We start from the raw sequence: 16,772 nt of genomic DNA on the forward strand, positions 1-16,772 counted from the left end.
CAGGATTTATTTCTCCACCTCACAGTGGTAGCTTAACTATGTGTTTCCTGTGGATTAAGATGCCTTGTTTCTATTTCAACGGTTCTCCGTATTAGCCTTATCAAATATAGATATGACCTACCTATAGACCGGAGAGGATATGCAGTTTCTGTTGTTGATCCTGTTTTATGCTAGATGTTACTGAGCATTACAGAGTTCAATCACAAAACAGTCACTGTGACAGTCCTTGATACAAGAATGTAATATATTTCATGAGCCAGACAGAAGTAGTCATTAAAATTGTGCACTTGAGGCTCCTCAGCTGAAGGGAAGAATTTAATCACATCAATCAGTGTTCAGAGATAATAGAGTGAAATTGAGTCTTTGGCAGGGATTTGATTTAGTAGAGGATAAGGGTTGGAACTGGTGGTTGTTCTGTGGAAGGGAATCTAAACAAGATGAATGACACCACAGGGAAGGATGAGAAATACCCTTAGCTAAAGTGGAATTGTGCAGACCTGAAGTGAGACTGAGATTGTATTTTATGTGGTCCTGGTCCGAGGAGAGCATATGATGGAACCTAAATGAAAAACTTCATGGCCACATTGAGTGAAGATTAACACTTCTGCTTTGAATGGATAATACCTTTTTTCACAAAAAGATGGATTCCTGCAATTAAAGCAAGAAACGTCCAGAATGTAGGTATGCATTTATTTCAAGGTAGGTTTGAATCCAAACTGTAATAAAATTGCAGGTTTGCAAGGGAGCAGAAATGTAAGATGAGATGAGTTCGTTGCAATTAGGAAAGGCTAAATTGAAGAAGGAGCTTTTAGTTTTTGACAGCAGAGCAAATGAGAATACATTGGACTGAACAGATCAGCAGAAGCCAGCAGTAATGGGAAAAAGTGGATTGTCAACATGTAGGCATCCAGTGATATTTTCATCTATTCACTAGCTAAGGCTGAGCCATATACATTTAAAAATGGGCTGAAAGCAGAGCTGAGTGAGACCTTACAATGAGCAGACCACACTAGAATTTAAAAATTGCTCTAGAACTGTAGGAGAAGAAAAGCTTTTAAGCAGTGTATGTTGTTTAGTGAGTGATTGTCTATTAAGTCTTGAAGGTATGTTCAGTGGGGTGAGAGAGGAAGTGAGAGCCCCCAAAGACCCTTAAGAAAAAAATCAGAATGTTGCCTTGGAGTAGAAAGGACACAGGATCTCTCAGTATTCATTTTTATATCCTAAAGGTGTTTGTAAGCTGGATCAACAGTGACTTATTCCAAAGGCAGGACCTCTTCTGTTTCGTGACAAGCAATTTTTCCCCAGTGAAGAACAGGGCAAAGCATCACAACTGAATAGTGATAAACAGTGTCATAGTGCAAAGCTGCAAAGCTCAGATGTGAAAATAACATGCAAGGAAAAGGGCCCCAGTATTTTTGATTTATCAAAAGTATTTTTTGTTTGTTTTATTTTTGTGGGGAGAGGGGAGCGGTAGGGATACAGGGGTGGAGGAAATTAAGGCTAGTAACACTGCTGATAAGACAAATACCCCTATTGTAAAAATGTCTTTTCAGAAAGAGTGTATTGAACAGTTTGGCTTTCTAAAGGAAATTCTAAGAACTCTAAAGAGCAGATATATCTGAAAACAAGTTGTTATGAATTTCAGTAGACCCAGTGCAGAGAAACCCACACAAATACATCATGTTTTCTGGATGACAGAATGTAATGTGGCTACAGATAAACAAGGCAATGCAATTAAACTTTTTCTGTAGTATGCTGGAATCTTCTTCTATCTTTCCTGTGTATCTTCACAAGAGGCACTTCTCGTCTCTGGTAAGTAAGTCAGTGTCCAGCTTTGAGTATAAGTATGTCATAGGAACAGCTTTGACAGGAATTCCTGCTTCTCGCTGGTGCAAACTCCAGTGTGGAATGCAGTTGCTGTGACGTCTTGGCATATGTTTCAGTTGTAAGGGCATTATATTGTTTTAGAGCATGGCCTCTTAGATGTCAAGCTTAATTTAAAACTACTCAGTTAACATAAAGCAAAAAATGTTATTGTTTTGCATGCAAACAGGCAAACCTCATGGAGTTGTCATGTATATTCAGGCAATGCTGCAGCCTCTTTTAGAAACTTATTGGTCTCCAGTATGAATGCTTTTCATAACATATACCATGTTCTCTTCAGTACATCAGCCATTTGGATTCTTCATTGCTACGTTCACCTTCTGGAGTCCATGGTGAACAGTTTCTGGGAAGGCACTGTTTTGCTGATGGAGCAAGAGATGTTTATTCCTCCTGGAAAACAAAACAGTCTGAGTCTAAAAGTTTGCTTCATTTTATTTTGTTAAAGGACTTGAAAGTTGCAGTGTTTGACTGTAGGACTTGCTTGTTGTTTTAACACATCTGCATCACGCTTTCCCATTAATTTTTCTGCACAATGTCAGCCAGTTCTTACTGCCTGAGGCAGTGGTATGGGAGTAACATAGTTTTGAAGACACGGCTTGGTGTCTTTCCTTTTGGATATTGTATGAGAAGTTCTGGCTTTGCTAATGCTGAGCTGACTTTCTGTAGCGTGTATATAAAGAAAATTGGCATAATTTTCAAGGCAATCCACAGAGTAGCCTCTAAAAAAGTCAACTAAAGGGTGAAGAAAGGTTCATGTGAGCTGTTGACCACCTAAAGATAACAGATTGCTTAGTGATGGGTAAATGAGGAATGACAAAATGGAGTGAGTTTGTCCCACAGCAACAAACTGCAGATGTAAAGCAGAAAACCTCTCCACTCAGACTGTCTTCCTTAGCCAGTAGAAATGGTCTCTTCCACACCACCTCCTGCAGTGTTTCTGTGCTGCTTTCCTGAAGGCTTTCCTGCCACCCTGTGGATTATTCATCACAATGTGCTTTCCAGCATAAAATGCCAACAGTTGATAGATTAGGTTAATCTTTTTGAGACTTCAAGGGTAATGATAAAGAGTATTTCACAGGCGGGAAGACAGCCTTGTGCTGAATGGAGACACCCTGAACTGTTCTACATTTTCACGGCGACAAACTCTTTCTTATTACGCACCTGAAGCAAACACCATTCAGAGCCCTTACAGTCAAGAATGAGCAGAAGGAATGTAGTGTTCAAAGGCTTCAGTCCCACCTCTTGTCTTTCCTAGTCCAGGGCCAGCACACATCAGTACCTACGGGATTCCTTCTTGCTTCACCTCGCCAGAGCACTGAGATGTTTTCATTGTCACCTGAATTGGTCTCCAAGCTGTATAAAATGCTGGTCTTTCTTAATGAAGTAATTTTAGCACTATTTTTGGTGCACCAATTTAGCATTTCTCCCAAGGAAATTGCTATCCTCTAATTTGTTCCATACTGAAATAACATACTTGCTCTGTGTAGGCTGTATCAAAATTAGGAAAATCAGTACACTGAGTTAATACTTTTCTATGCGTTTGTGAAGAGACCTTTGTGAACAAAAGAAATGCAGAAAGCAGAAACATTAGAACTAGAATCTGTTGTGCAAGTTGAAGTCACATTGAAATAAATAGCAGTGCTAGGAAGGTTTGTGTTCTGATTGAACCTCAGCAAACAGAACCAGAAATCTCTCTGGGGCCTGAGCTTCAAATATCAGAGACATCACATCCAGAGCTTGCTTATGGGGAATGTTAGAACTTTTGGTCTGAGTTATTTCAGATTGGTAAGCATACTAATTTTGACTGAAATCACTTTAGAATGTCTCATTTTCAGTAGAAACTGTATTTAATTTCCCATTTCAATGGAAACACTGCATGGCCTTCACTTCCTCTCATTCTTTCCCGCCTGAGTTCCTCTTCTTTCTCCTTCTCTTTACTCCCATTTCCTTATTACCATCCCAATCCTGCCCTTCTTGCTTTTTTTTTTGTTTTTCCATTTTCCCATCTTTTAATTTGTCTCCTGATTTTCCTTTTCCCCCCACTTTTTTCTTTCTATCCTACCCCCTGCTGCTTCTCTTATTTTTCCTGTGTTTCTGGTTGTGAGTTGGTTTTTTTTTTGATGGCTTTCTTTTGCCTCCTTTATTTCCTTTCTCTTTTTTTACTGCCTTTTCCACTTTCCTGCTGTGCGTTCCCTACTTGCTTTGCTCCACCTGTCCCATTTGTTTTAAATGCTTTCAGGCCTCCACTCCCTGCCCCACTACTCCCTTCTTCTCCCCACTTTTTCGTCCCTTGACTTCCTCTCAAGTTTTTCAGGTTCCCTTTCTTTTCTTTCTGGTGTTTTCCATTCTGTTTCCCACTTCAGCTTCCTCACACTGAGTTTTCCATTCCTTTCTTAGCCTATCAGGTGGTGGTTTTTTTTCTCCTCTTCATTGTTTTTCACTGTTTTTGACCTGTTTTCACTGCCTATCTTTTCTGCTTCTGTTTTTCTTGCTCTCTCCCTCTTCTTTTTCTCCCTTTACTTTCACTGATTTTTCTCTGCTTTTCTCTTTTTCACATCCTCTCCCTCTGTTCAGTGCTTCCTGTATCTTTCCTCTCCCTTCCCCACTTTACTTTCAATGCTTTTCAGGTGTTTCAGATCCCAGTTTCAATGCTTTTTGGGTTTCTCCCTTCCCCTTTCCATCTTTGCTCCAAACACCTTTCAGGTCTATTCCCTTCCTTCTCTTCAGTATTCAAGAGTTTGTTTCAGTACACAGAGAAGGGGATAAAATATGCACACTAAGTGCTGAGGCACAAAGAAAGTGCTGATAATTATAGAATCATTTGTGAGGAACTCTTAAAGGCCATCTGGTCATGAACAGGGACACACACAGCTACACCAGGTGCTCAAGAGTCCAATCCAGCCTGACCTTGAGTGTCTCCAGGGATGGGGCATCCACTGCCTCTCTGGGCAACCTGTGCCAGTGCCTCATTAACCTAATTGTAAAATACTTCTTCCTTATCTCCAAGCTGAGTCTCCCCTCATTTTTTTTCAAACCATGTACCCTTGTCCTACTATAGTAGACCCTGCTAGACTCAGTCCCCTTCTTTCTTACAGCCCCCTTTACATGTTAAAAGTCTCCTAGGAGCCTTCTCCTCTAATGATGAAAACTACTTCTTTGTCACTATGATATCTCAAAGCTATTGTCATGTTTTTTCTCTTCTGTTAAATCCATTCCAATCTGTTGCCTGTACTGAGGAGTTGATTCTGAAGGTGCAGAAATGCCCGCAAGATAGTAGCCATGTTTATACTGACTAATTTGGAGACTGAGGAACATGGGGAGTAAAGGTCTGGTATCACTAGGGAATGTTTCTTTCTCAAATAAAACATTCAGCTGATATTTGTGAGATGTGGAATTCCACCTTCCCTTTTCCACAGTGAGTTCAAAGAGGTATACTGCCATACCATATCTTTCATTTGATTTCAGAACAGTAAAAGAAAAGAAGCAAGAGACACTTGGAACTCCAGGCTTTAAAATTCCCTTATTCATTGCAAGGAATTCAAGATCCATTTGGACTGGCAGAAGATGCAAAGAAGTGAGTAAGTGCAGCCTAGCACAATGGGAGGGAAAGTAAAAGCATATGAACTCAAGCTGGGAGCTATTACTAGGTATAGGTCACTGTGTAAGGATGGAAAATTCAAAGTATTCTCTACAAGGAGCGCTTTGCTCTTTTGTTTGTCTGTGTCACAGGCAAAATGGTGAAGACGGCTGGAGATTGTGCTGAGTAGTTTCGATGTGTCCTAGAGATTGATCTCTAGGGACTCGGAGGGCATGTAACCATTTTACACTGGGGTGGGGATCCATTTCACAAAGTCTTAGCAACACCTTTTTTTTCTTCTTTCATGTTTTTGAAAGTGGCATGCAAGTTATTAGTTGAAGAAGAAAACATCAATAGTAATGTCAGACATTGAAAAATTAATTTCATACTATCTTCCTATCATTACAATATTGAATATCGTTATGAACTATCTGATTGCTATCTTTTTATAGGGACCATGTTATGGTGGTATTTGAGCATCCCTATGAGTAAGAAATCAGGTAAAGGTGACAGGAGGTCTGCATGGGTGAGCAAGGAGCTCATGGAAAAACTTGAAAAGGAAGAAGAATGTCTAGGGAATGTGGGAAAGGGGTCTGCTCACTTGGGAGGAATATAGGGATCTTGTCAGGGTATGCAAAGATACCACAAGAAAAGCTAAGGCCTACTTGGAATTAAATTTGTTGAGGGAGGTCAACAACAAGAAAGGCTTCTTTAAGTATCTCAATAGCAAAAAGGAAGACTATGGAAAATATGGGTCTGCTGCTGAGTGGATTAGGTACCCTGGGGTAAGGGGTGACATTGAATAGGCAGATACTGAACCCATTCTTTGCTTCAGTCTTTAATTCTAAGACTGCTCAATGGGAATCCCAGTCCCTGAAGATAAAAGAGAGAGTCTGGGGACTTTCCTTGGTTGAGGAGGATCTACTTAGGGACCTTCTAGTCAAATTGGTCTCACACAAATCCAAGGGCCTTGGTTGGATGTTGTGCTGAGAGAGCTGACAGAAGTGGTGGCCCATTCTATCATCTTTGAAAGGTCTTGGAGAATGGGAGAGATGCCTAAGAACAGGAGGAATTCCAATGTCACAAGTCTTCAAAAAGGACAGCAAGGAGGAGCAGGGGAACCACAGGCCATCCAGCTTCACCTCTGTCTTTGGAAAGGGGATGGAACAGCGTATTCTGGATGTCATCTCCAAGCAATTGGAGGAGAAGAAGGTTGTCAGGAGTAATCAGTGTGGCACTGCCAAGTGAAAAATTATGCTCAACAAATCTGGTAGCTAACTAAGATGTCATCACAGGCTGGGTAGGTGAGGGGAGAGTAGAGAATGTTGTGTATCTTGACTTAAGCAAGGATGTTTGACACTGTCTCCTAAAACATCCTTTCAGGTAAAGTTTAAGAAGTGTTGAATCGATAAGAGGACAGTGAACTGAACTGAGAACTGGCTGGCCAGCAGAGTCCAGCTAAAGGCCTGTAACTACCTGTGTTCCCCAGATGTTGGTGCTGGATCTGGTCTTGTTAAGCATTTTCATTGGAGACCTGAATGATGGGATAGAGTCCACCCTCGGCAAGTTTGTTGATGATGTGAAGTGACTGATACACCAGAAAACTGTGTTACATTCAGTGGGACCTGGACAAGGTGGGGAGATGGGTGGAGAGGAATTCAATGAGGTTCAACAAGAGCAAGTGTCGAGTCCTACAGCAGGGTAGGAATAACTTCATGCATCACTACAGATAAGGGGCTGACCTGCTGGAGAGGAGCTCTGGAGAGAGGAACCTGGGTGTCCTGGAGGACAACAGGTTGGCCATGAGTCAGCAGTGTGCCCCTGAGGCCAAGGTGGCCAGTGATTTTGTGAGGCTCTGTTTCCACCTTAATTTCTGAGACTTGTCCATTTGTTTGCTTTGTTTTGTTCTTTCAGAAATGGGGGGCAAAGGATGAAGAGAAGAGGGCAGGAATGTTCTGATATAATTTTAACCTTTTACCATTTTTTTTTTTTTTTTTTCTGGTTGTCTTTTTGTCATCTAAAGGAAGGTAAGGAGCAGGGGAGACTTCTCACTAGGAATGCTTATGTGTTTAAAACAGACGATTTTCGACCTGTGGATGCCTGGAAAGCATGAACTACCTTAAGGTTTATAAAGTTAACCAAGGGAAGATAGTTGCTTTTTGTATGCTGCAGGAAGTGCAAGCAATTGGAGCAAAGCACGACATGATACAATAATGATAAAAACCTAAATTCGGGACTTCATTGTTGTGAGTTTTGGAAGGTGAGTTGGAAGCACGAGATGAATTTGGTAACTTCAATTCTTCAAATTAATAAACAGAAATGATTTTAATGTGTTTGGAAATCTGTTAGTGAACACCTGTGCGGAAAATAAATAACATGATGTCCAAAGGAGGGCTACAAAGATGGGGAAGGCTCTGAGGACAAGGTGTGTGAGGAGTGGCTGAGGCCCCTCGGTGTGTCCAGCGCAGAGCAGAGGAGCTGATGGAGGCCTGATGGCGGCTGCAGCTCCTCACAGGGAGCGGAGGGGCAGCGCTGAGCTCTGCTCTGTGTGACAGCGACAGGGCCCGAGGGAACGGCATGGAGCTGTGCCAGGGGAGGGGCAACTGGGGGTCAGGGAAAGGGGCTGCACCACAGGGCGGTGGGCATGGCCCTGAGTTAATTTTCTTGTACACATTATGAATTGTCAACACAAAGCTCTGTTCATGCACTGTATGGTTTATGGTATACCTGTCCTTAGCCCATTCTGCCTTCCAGCTTCCTCCTTTGGTACCCTTCTTTCATTAAAAATAACAGCTTTCAGGAAAGCATGCTGTACATGTAAGTAGGATATGGAAATCACATAGAATTGTATGGCCTATCACCACTGAAGTCACAGAAACTCAGAATTGTAAGGGTTGGAAGGGACCTCTAGAGATCATGAAGTCCAACCCTCCTGCCAAAGCAGGCTCCCTACACCAAGCAGTCATGACAGCTTTCTTAACCTTGAAGACCTGAGGCAGCCTATGAATCAGAGAGATTTAAAGTGGACCCTGTCCTGTCACTGCCCACACTTTTCTTCTCTGTGAAGCAGCCCAGAATTTCAGTCTTTATTTCTTCTTGAAGTGCCTGAGGGTTTTGGTCATGCCTGTGTGAGAAGGCCTCATGTCTGAGGATGCTGAGATCTATTCCTTGATAATCTGAGTGTTAGTGCAATCACTGAGCACATGTCCATAAAACTTGATTTCCAAGAGCACCTTTGGAAAGAATGATTGCTCTGATGCTCGAGAAGAGCAGAAACCTAAGTGGCCTCATCTCATCTGAAGCAACCTTTCTGCTCTGATCTGAAAGGGTTCTCTGACATTTACTCAGTTCTTATTATTCACATTATTTCATACGTGTTGTGTCTCTCATCAAAACCTTTTGACGTCTGTGGGAAATCCATTTTGTTTTTCTCTCTCCTTTCTATGCCCTAATAAAATGAGCATAGCTAATCGTTGTTTCACTTGGTCGTTGTTGATGTTCCTGTTTATGTTTTTAATAATTAATGATTATAGTAGTGTGAGGAGTGAAGGGCTTGTTGTGCCATAGTTCTTTGCTCTAGCTTCTATTTACTATGTGGAAGTCAGCTGTAAAACCTGAGTACCCTGTGGTAAGATGATATGATTTTAGACATTAATCTCTGGAGATTTTACTCTCTTCCAAGTACCAGTTGCATGGGCACTGAATGTAGCAAACATAGCACAATCTCCTCTTTTCTGACAAGATTTTGCGTATAGTTCTGGCCACTCCCTTGATAAAAGAAACGATGTGGAGATTTTTATGTCTTGCTGTTCATTACCTCTTTCAGAAAGTAAAGCATAGGAAATTTAGTTTCAGTAAGAGCTTTTCCTAGTTTCAGTACCTGTTTTTTGGCTCTAGAACTTTTGGCTAGATGGATAGAAATGGTTGCAAAGCATGTCTGGAGAAAATGCTTTTCTTAAAGCAGAAAACATTGGGAATTTAGTCTTTCTAATTGGAGATGAGTTGTAATTGCTGATTTGCAAAATGTAATAGTTAGAGATAATTGGAATTAATGACTAGAAATAGGAGTTTACCATAGGGATAATTTACGTAGTCTTATCTCCATCAAGCACCATCTATTTTACTGTAAAATGAAATAACTTTTATGGCATTTTGTGTTTTGTTTTGTGTTTGTTTTGTGTTTGTTTTCTTTTTCTTTTTCTTTTTCTTTTTCTTTTTCTTTTTCTTTTTCTTTTTCTTTTTCTTTTTCTTTTTCTTTTTTTTCTTTTTTCTTTTCTTTTCTTTTTTTTTCTTTTCTTTTCTTTTTCTTTTCTTTTTCTTTTTCTTTTTCTTTTTCCTTTTTCTTTTTCTTTCTCTTTCCCTCTTTCTCTTTTCTCTTTCTCTCTTTCTCTTTCTCTTTCTCTTTTTCTTTCTCTTTCTCTTTCTCTTTCTCTTTCTCTTTTTTCTTCTGTGCAAATATTAAAAGTAATTTCAGAATGATACTAAAATATTTCTTTAAACAGACGTTATTGAGTTAGACAAACACCGATGTGATTTTTTCCCCCCACGTACATACTGGTAATACAATTATATTCACTTGGCACATACGTGTTTATTTAAACAAGCTGGCTCTTTCTTCCCTACTGGCTCTTCTAATCTTACCCAATGTGCCACCTAGAGGCAGTTTTGGTGAAGCAGCCTTGAATATCTTGGTTTAATGTAATTTGTAATTTCCATGAGCAGAAACAGTAATTTGATTCTTAACTTACTGTTAAGAACAATCTGTACAATGAACGACATGGTTGAGTAACAACAAAATAAATCTATACTTTACTTTAACTGTCACCTGAAACTTACTCCCTCATTTAGGAACTCATCATGGATTAAGGATGGTAACAAAGGTGATAACACAGAGAAGGAAATGTAATGAAAAGTGTTGTGAGCACTCCAGAAAAACTGTTCTACTCAGATCAGATTTCAGCATTCACAGCTTCTTTCTCATGACGACAGAGCTGGAAGTCTTTCTCCTTCTCTGTCCACCATTTTGCTCCTTCTCCCCAAAGGATTCCTTTCCTCAGCATTGTCTGATCTTAGCAATAAATAAATAAATAAATAAATAAATAAATAATCTGAAAAACCACAAAAGACCAAGAAGTGAGAGAACACAATGAATCTACTCTACATTTTAATTTGCTTAAATGTTGTTTACATTAGTTTAGATGAAAAGCAATATCACATTGTTCTTGACAGAGAAGCGTAAGTCTTTTGTTCTACTCCATCATCTGTAAAGCAAGGGGAACTGAATGGTTCCTGCTGTCTGTGTAGCTGTGACTGTGTAAAAGAGACCCAAAGCCATCTACTTACATGGTTTCCTCTGTTAAGGAGGCACTCAGCGGGAGCCTGGGGCAGGGAAGGAAAGCATGATGCTATTTTAGAGGATGGAAGTTACAGCAAAGTGAATAAATGCAGGAACAATATCTGGGGTGACACACAGAAGGTCCTGGATTAGCACCTGTGTCCTTACTAGACATCTGGAAACAAGGTGAGGAAAACAATGGCAAATCCTATAGAGGATGCATGGTGGTAAACTTGGGCAAAATTCATGGAAGCAGTGAGGAACCTGAGAGGCACCTCACCAAGCTGGGGAAGCCACCCAACAGCATGCTGTGTGCATTTGGCTATCTGCAGCTCAGCACTAATATCCAGTGGGAAGGAATCAGAGGAGCATGAAGAAAGGGTGTGAAGGGAGTGGAAAACTCTCATGGAGGGAGGCTGAAAAGACACGGGCTGCTAATTTAACAAGAAGGAACAAAAAGCATAAAGTATACCTCTGTGTGACTTAGCAGAGACTTTTGTTCACCTGTTGATTCATACGGTTAAATAGTATGAAATTATTTTACTGTAAAATTGAAGTTGAATTGCAGTTGAGAATGATAGAGGCAAAACGTTGCTATCCTTCATACTGCTAAGCCCATTTAACTCCTTCCCCCAACTTTAACTGAAACCAAGGACTGAAGAGAAAGTGTTAGATAACATAGGGATAATGGTTAATAAAAAGGAATAATGGATAATTATGAGGAAGATGAACCCTCAGCCTTACAGACATTCATCAGACCGAATCCCTGAAAGTTAGGAGAGAACTTCCTTGCTACTTCTTGGTACAAAGAGCTGCCTGTATTGCTTTCTGCTGTAGCTGATCTCTTTGAAAGTTTGGTGCTTGCTATAGTTAGGGACAAGACTACGAGGATCCTCTCTGTGACCATGTACGGGCTTTCTCAAAGCCTGCCTGTCCTGCAACCTTCTCCTTCATCACTGAATCCGCATTTGGCTTCCCTTGTATTACATAAAAAGCTTCTTGTACCCTTTTTTTGAATGTGGGCCAAACTCTCACAGCTGTGAGTTCAAGAAGGCATGTTTCAAAATCCGAATGAGAGAGGAGGATTTAGAAGGCGTAATAGGAGAACCAGGAAAAAGCAGATCTAAGCACGCACATTTCTACTGATTTGTTTTTCCTTTTGTTTAGAAAAAAAAGAAAACCACAATGTGAAAATGTAAAAAACTCTTCGTAACCATCTGAAACAGGTTTCAGTCTAATTTGGTAGAGCGGTGTACTTGAAGAGTGGTACTTTAATTGGAATTAAAGTAGGTTCTGAAAATATGTTTGTCCATGCCTAATTATAGCTGCTGCTCTGCATGTGTTTGATTTTGCAGTACGGATGGAGCGGCTATTTCATTTGGCTGCGTGCGCGTTGGCCTGCAACCTGCCCCCTCATTCACTGCATTCCGACACTATGTTTAGAAGCAAAAACTATCCACATTGTAGCAGGCCTCATGCATTGCATTTTGACTAGAAAAGTTAAAGCCAATTAAAACTCGTGCCACAGCATTGGTTTTATTTATTTATTTGTTTATTTATTTTTAATTTTTAAATTTCATTATAAGATGTTCTAAAAATCTGTTTTGGCTCAGTCCGCTGAAACAGGCCTATACTTTACCCATTACATTTCTCATGCATTTGATGCCATCTCTCCTCAAGTATTAGCTTAGAAGAAAGACAGAATTTTTCTCAAATGTGGTTTTGTAGAGAAGGGAATGAAATGTCTTCAGCTGCGTGGCCTTTTCATCCCCCCCATTACGCTGGCAACACCTGTCTCTGGCCATGGCAGGGGAGAGTAAAGTCATGTGTACGCAGCTCCCTTCCCATATGCACTTGCGGCTCTGACAACCTCTGGTTAATCTTTGTGCATTGTGACATTGTCTTGCATTCTTTCAATTACATTTCTTCACTTTTTTTTTTTTCTTTTTTATTCTTTCTTTTTTTTTTTTTTCCTTTTTCCTAAATGCAATCATTGACAGGCACAAATTGACATTGCAAAGAAGGTGAAATTTTGTACTTTCTCTTGTGAAAGGATACTACTGAAAGCATATTCTGATACTTGACAAGGAATTTTAAAAGCCTTTTGCTAGAATGCAGTGAAGGTAGAATTTGTGATGTATTTCTAGGGGCAGAGAAATAAAAGTTAAAACTCAGTCTGAGATGTTCCAGGAGAACATAATTCAAGAAAGGAAGATGCACGCGGTTGGATAAAGTGCAGAGGCTGCAACTGTCAACACAGAAATAACTGAAAGTCAATTTGAGTTAAGAGACATGAGGGATGGACAGCTATTAATAATAATGAGACATTGAAAAAATCCCACAGCAGCCAATGGAAGAAATCTGAGAATGTAATGCTATTAGAAGGATCTGTAAATATAGTAAGATATGTTTGCAGGGGCAATTTCTCAGTCATGTTGGTGGAGTAATGGAACATAAAATGTAAGTTTCTGGAGTTGGAGCATTGGAGGTCCATAAGCAGTCAGAACAGTGGAACTAACCAAAATCCATACCAGAGGAAAAGTCTTACAGAAATAGCTGAACTGCCGTATCAGATGACTGCAGCAAAATTACATATGATCCAGCATGGAACACTTGTACATGTCACTCAAGAGTGGAACGTGAGAGGAAGAAAGCAGAGTGGTTACAGCTCAAAGAAATTGAAAAATCAGTGCTAGACAAATAAACAAACAAATAAATAAAAATATCCTTTGAAATCCATCTGCATTTCTGGTGCAATTAAAATTTGCAGTGAGTAGGAACCATTATTTATTTATTTATTTATTTATTTATTTATTTATTTTTCCAGACATTGAGTTTGGACAAGAAATAGAAAAAATAAAGCAGCACAGGCTCAGTGGAAAAGGTTAGTCTTAATTGAGGCTGGCTTAATTGAGTGCTAAGGGCCACGAAAATGCTTCATGAGAAGGAACATGTCCCACAAGGACAGGCTGAAAGAGCTGGAGTTGTTTGGTTTGGAGATGAGAAGAGTCTGGGGAGACCTTAGTATGACTTGTCAGGAGGGATATAAGAAAGATGGGGACAGACTCTTTTGTGATAGGACAAGGGGAAATGGTTTCAAACAGGGAAGATTTAGACTGGGTATAAGGATGCTGTTGGCTGCTGGTCATCGCATAAGACCGTCCCCCACCTGGAAGGAGGTGTGACTCCCTTAGCTCATCTCTTGGACAGTAATGCTTCATGCAGACACTACGTTGAGCACCTTGGACTTAGGCTGGTATTCTTATATGGCTACACATGTGCCCTAGTTATTACTGTTCAATGAGGGGTAAATATAACTGCTTTACAGCCCATCATGTTAAATGGCATTCGACCATAGGTCATTTACAAAATCAGATGGTTTTAAGATGATCCTGCAATGTGCTGAGTAGCTCCAATAGTGCCCATAGACTCTAATTTGGGAAAGGTATTTGTACACACCCACGACCTTAAGTAAGTGCTGCCATTCCTTTGCCTACAGACAACATTTCCTAAACTAATGGCACAATGCCTTCAACTTATTTAAAAAAAAGTCCTGAAACAATGCGAACGTTGATAAAAAGGTTACTGTCTTGTTTTGATTCCAGCGCATTCCAACAAAACATGGACAGCGTAATTTTTGCACGTTACACCAGTAAAATATGCATGCTGTTTGGAAGTTGCATTCTTGTGATCATTCTGTATAGCAGTGAAGGTTGTATTTTTATGTGATTATTTTGTATAGCATCAACATTTTACTCAGCTTCGTACAAGGTATTAATTTTCTATGAAGACTTAGATTACTTTTTTTTTGCTACTATTGTTCCTTTTACTGAAGTTATCTAATGTGATGTAAAGTGTGGCACACAGGGAGTAATAATCTACTGACATATTGTAAAACTTTATCTGAATATTCTTTTTAATAGCAGCAGGAGACTGAATCATAGATAATGCTATTTCTCCTCTTCTTTGTTTCCATAACAAAATAAAATCATAGAAACTGATTTTCAGTTATTTAACAACTTAAGAAGAAGAAAATGTATATTAGAGATCAGTGAGGGTGCTGGTATGTATTTTGCTGATTCATATTCCCAGGTTTGCTTTCTTTGCCTACTTTGCTCCTTTAGGTACATTTAATTTGCTTATCTATTTTACTCAATTTTCAATTTATTTATTTATTTATTTATTTATTTATTTATTTATATTAAAAACTTTGGAACCAATCATTCAGCCTGAATATTCAATCCAAAAGGGATATTCAGTGATACAGTGCCTTGAAGTCTTCATGCTGTCGTATGAAAAGCAAGAATCTTACCACATCGTGAATGTTCTTGCCCATCTTCTTTCTGTTTTCTAGATGCACTGAATGTGCTGTTTGCAGTGGCTGGCATCCTTCTCTTTCCCATCTTGTCCCATCCTCTCACTTGGGCAGGTGCACCATCACTGCTAATTGGGGAGATGGCTTGCAAGGAAATCTGAATGGTGTATCATCTTTGCAGTCTCTTGCTGGGCCATTGAAACACTGAACCATCATTTCAGCTTCTCCCTTCCACTGGCTTTCTTCTGTGAGGTCTCCTGACCACACAGAGCTCCTGCTTGAAGCCACTTCTCCAGCATTTCTACAGATTTATACCTTATGTTCCTCCAGAAGGTTCTGTGGAAAACAACTGTGCCTCTGTCCCTTCTCTACCTGTTCTTATCGCTATCCTGATCCATCCTTAACAAGTATTCATTAGCCATCTACTTGTAACTCTATGTAATCTGCCTCTCCATTCCAGTTCTCAGGTGTCTGTCCCTAAGACAGAGATCAATGGACCATAAATTTAAAGTAGATTTATATGTAAATGCCTTTTTTTTTTTTTTTTTTTTTTTTTTTTATGAGTTTAGTGGTATATTATTGAAAGTCTTCCTTGCATTTCTCTGTCGCCCTGGAAAACAGCTTTCCAGAAATAGCAATGCTGTGTTTTTATGTATAGCTTTAATATTCCTCCTTGCAGCTTCTGCTATTTATTTATTTATTTGTTTAGTTATGGTTACAAAAGCTGTAGTTCTGGATGTTTCCCATTTTTGCTGATATTGAAGCCTTAGCTAACTTAACACTACTGCTGCATTGTTTTATTTTCTCTTCATATTTAGCTGTTGTTTCTCATTTTATAATTGAGACTGAGAAAGTTAAGCTAAAATACCTAGGGGTGTAATTCGAAGAAGATTATTTTGATTGCTTGGAAACATTTTTTGGCAACTGCTCAGAATATAGATTGCTTTAGATTTTGATTTATTCCGCTTTCTTTATAAAAATCAAGTAAGGTTGAGCTAGAGTTAGCTGTTTTTGTCTTTGCTGAAGAGACAGGTGTTGAAGAACTTGAACAACAAGAAACAGTTTACCTTGGTATGTAGTGAAATGGGTGACCAGAATTTGATGAGAAAATGGACAGAGTGCAGGAAACCGAGCTGTCAATGGGGAAACAGAATTCTGCAAAAATTAAGATCGGCTTAAATATGAAACACATTCAGATGAATACCCATTGATTTGAAATCTGATTATAGCATGTTACAAGGTAATTTAGCTTTGTAATACTTAGAGAAGGCAGGCAGGAAAATACATTCTCATATAATATGGGAAAGAGCCACTTGAAACTGGAAGTGCTGAAAAGGAGTTTCAAAATGTCTTAAAGACGCAGATAATAACCCGCCAAATCCATTCTTTGCAATTCTTTGTTTGCAGTTTGTTAGCTGTTTTTCCCACATAAAACAGGACTCCACTGAAATACAAGCTGTAGAAAATATCTTCATCCTATTGTCCTATTATCTAACAAAACATTGTTTAATTTCAAGTAGTCTAGCAGCAATAACAAAACTCTTCCTTGGAAAATGACTGGAAGCTGAACTTTCATATCTATCTTAGTAATTTAGAAGCTTAAGAACTATTGAAATTTATCTTACCTTTTAAAATATTGTGTGTTAAGATAACAAACATCT

Source organism: Coturnix japonica, chromosome 1, assembly GCF_001577835.2.
Source record: "Coturnix japonica isolate 7356 chromosome 1, Coturnix japonica 2.1, whole genome shotgun sequence".
NCBI classification, from domain to species: Eukaryota; Metazoa; Chordata; class Aves; order Galliformes; family Phasianidae; genus Coturnix; species Coturnix japonica.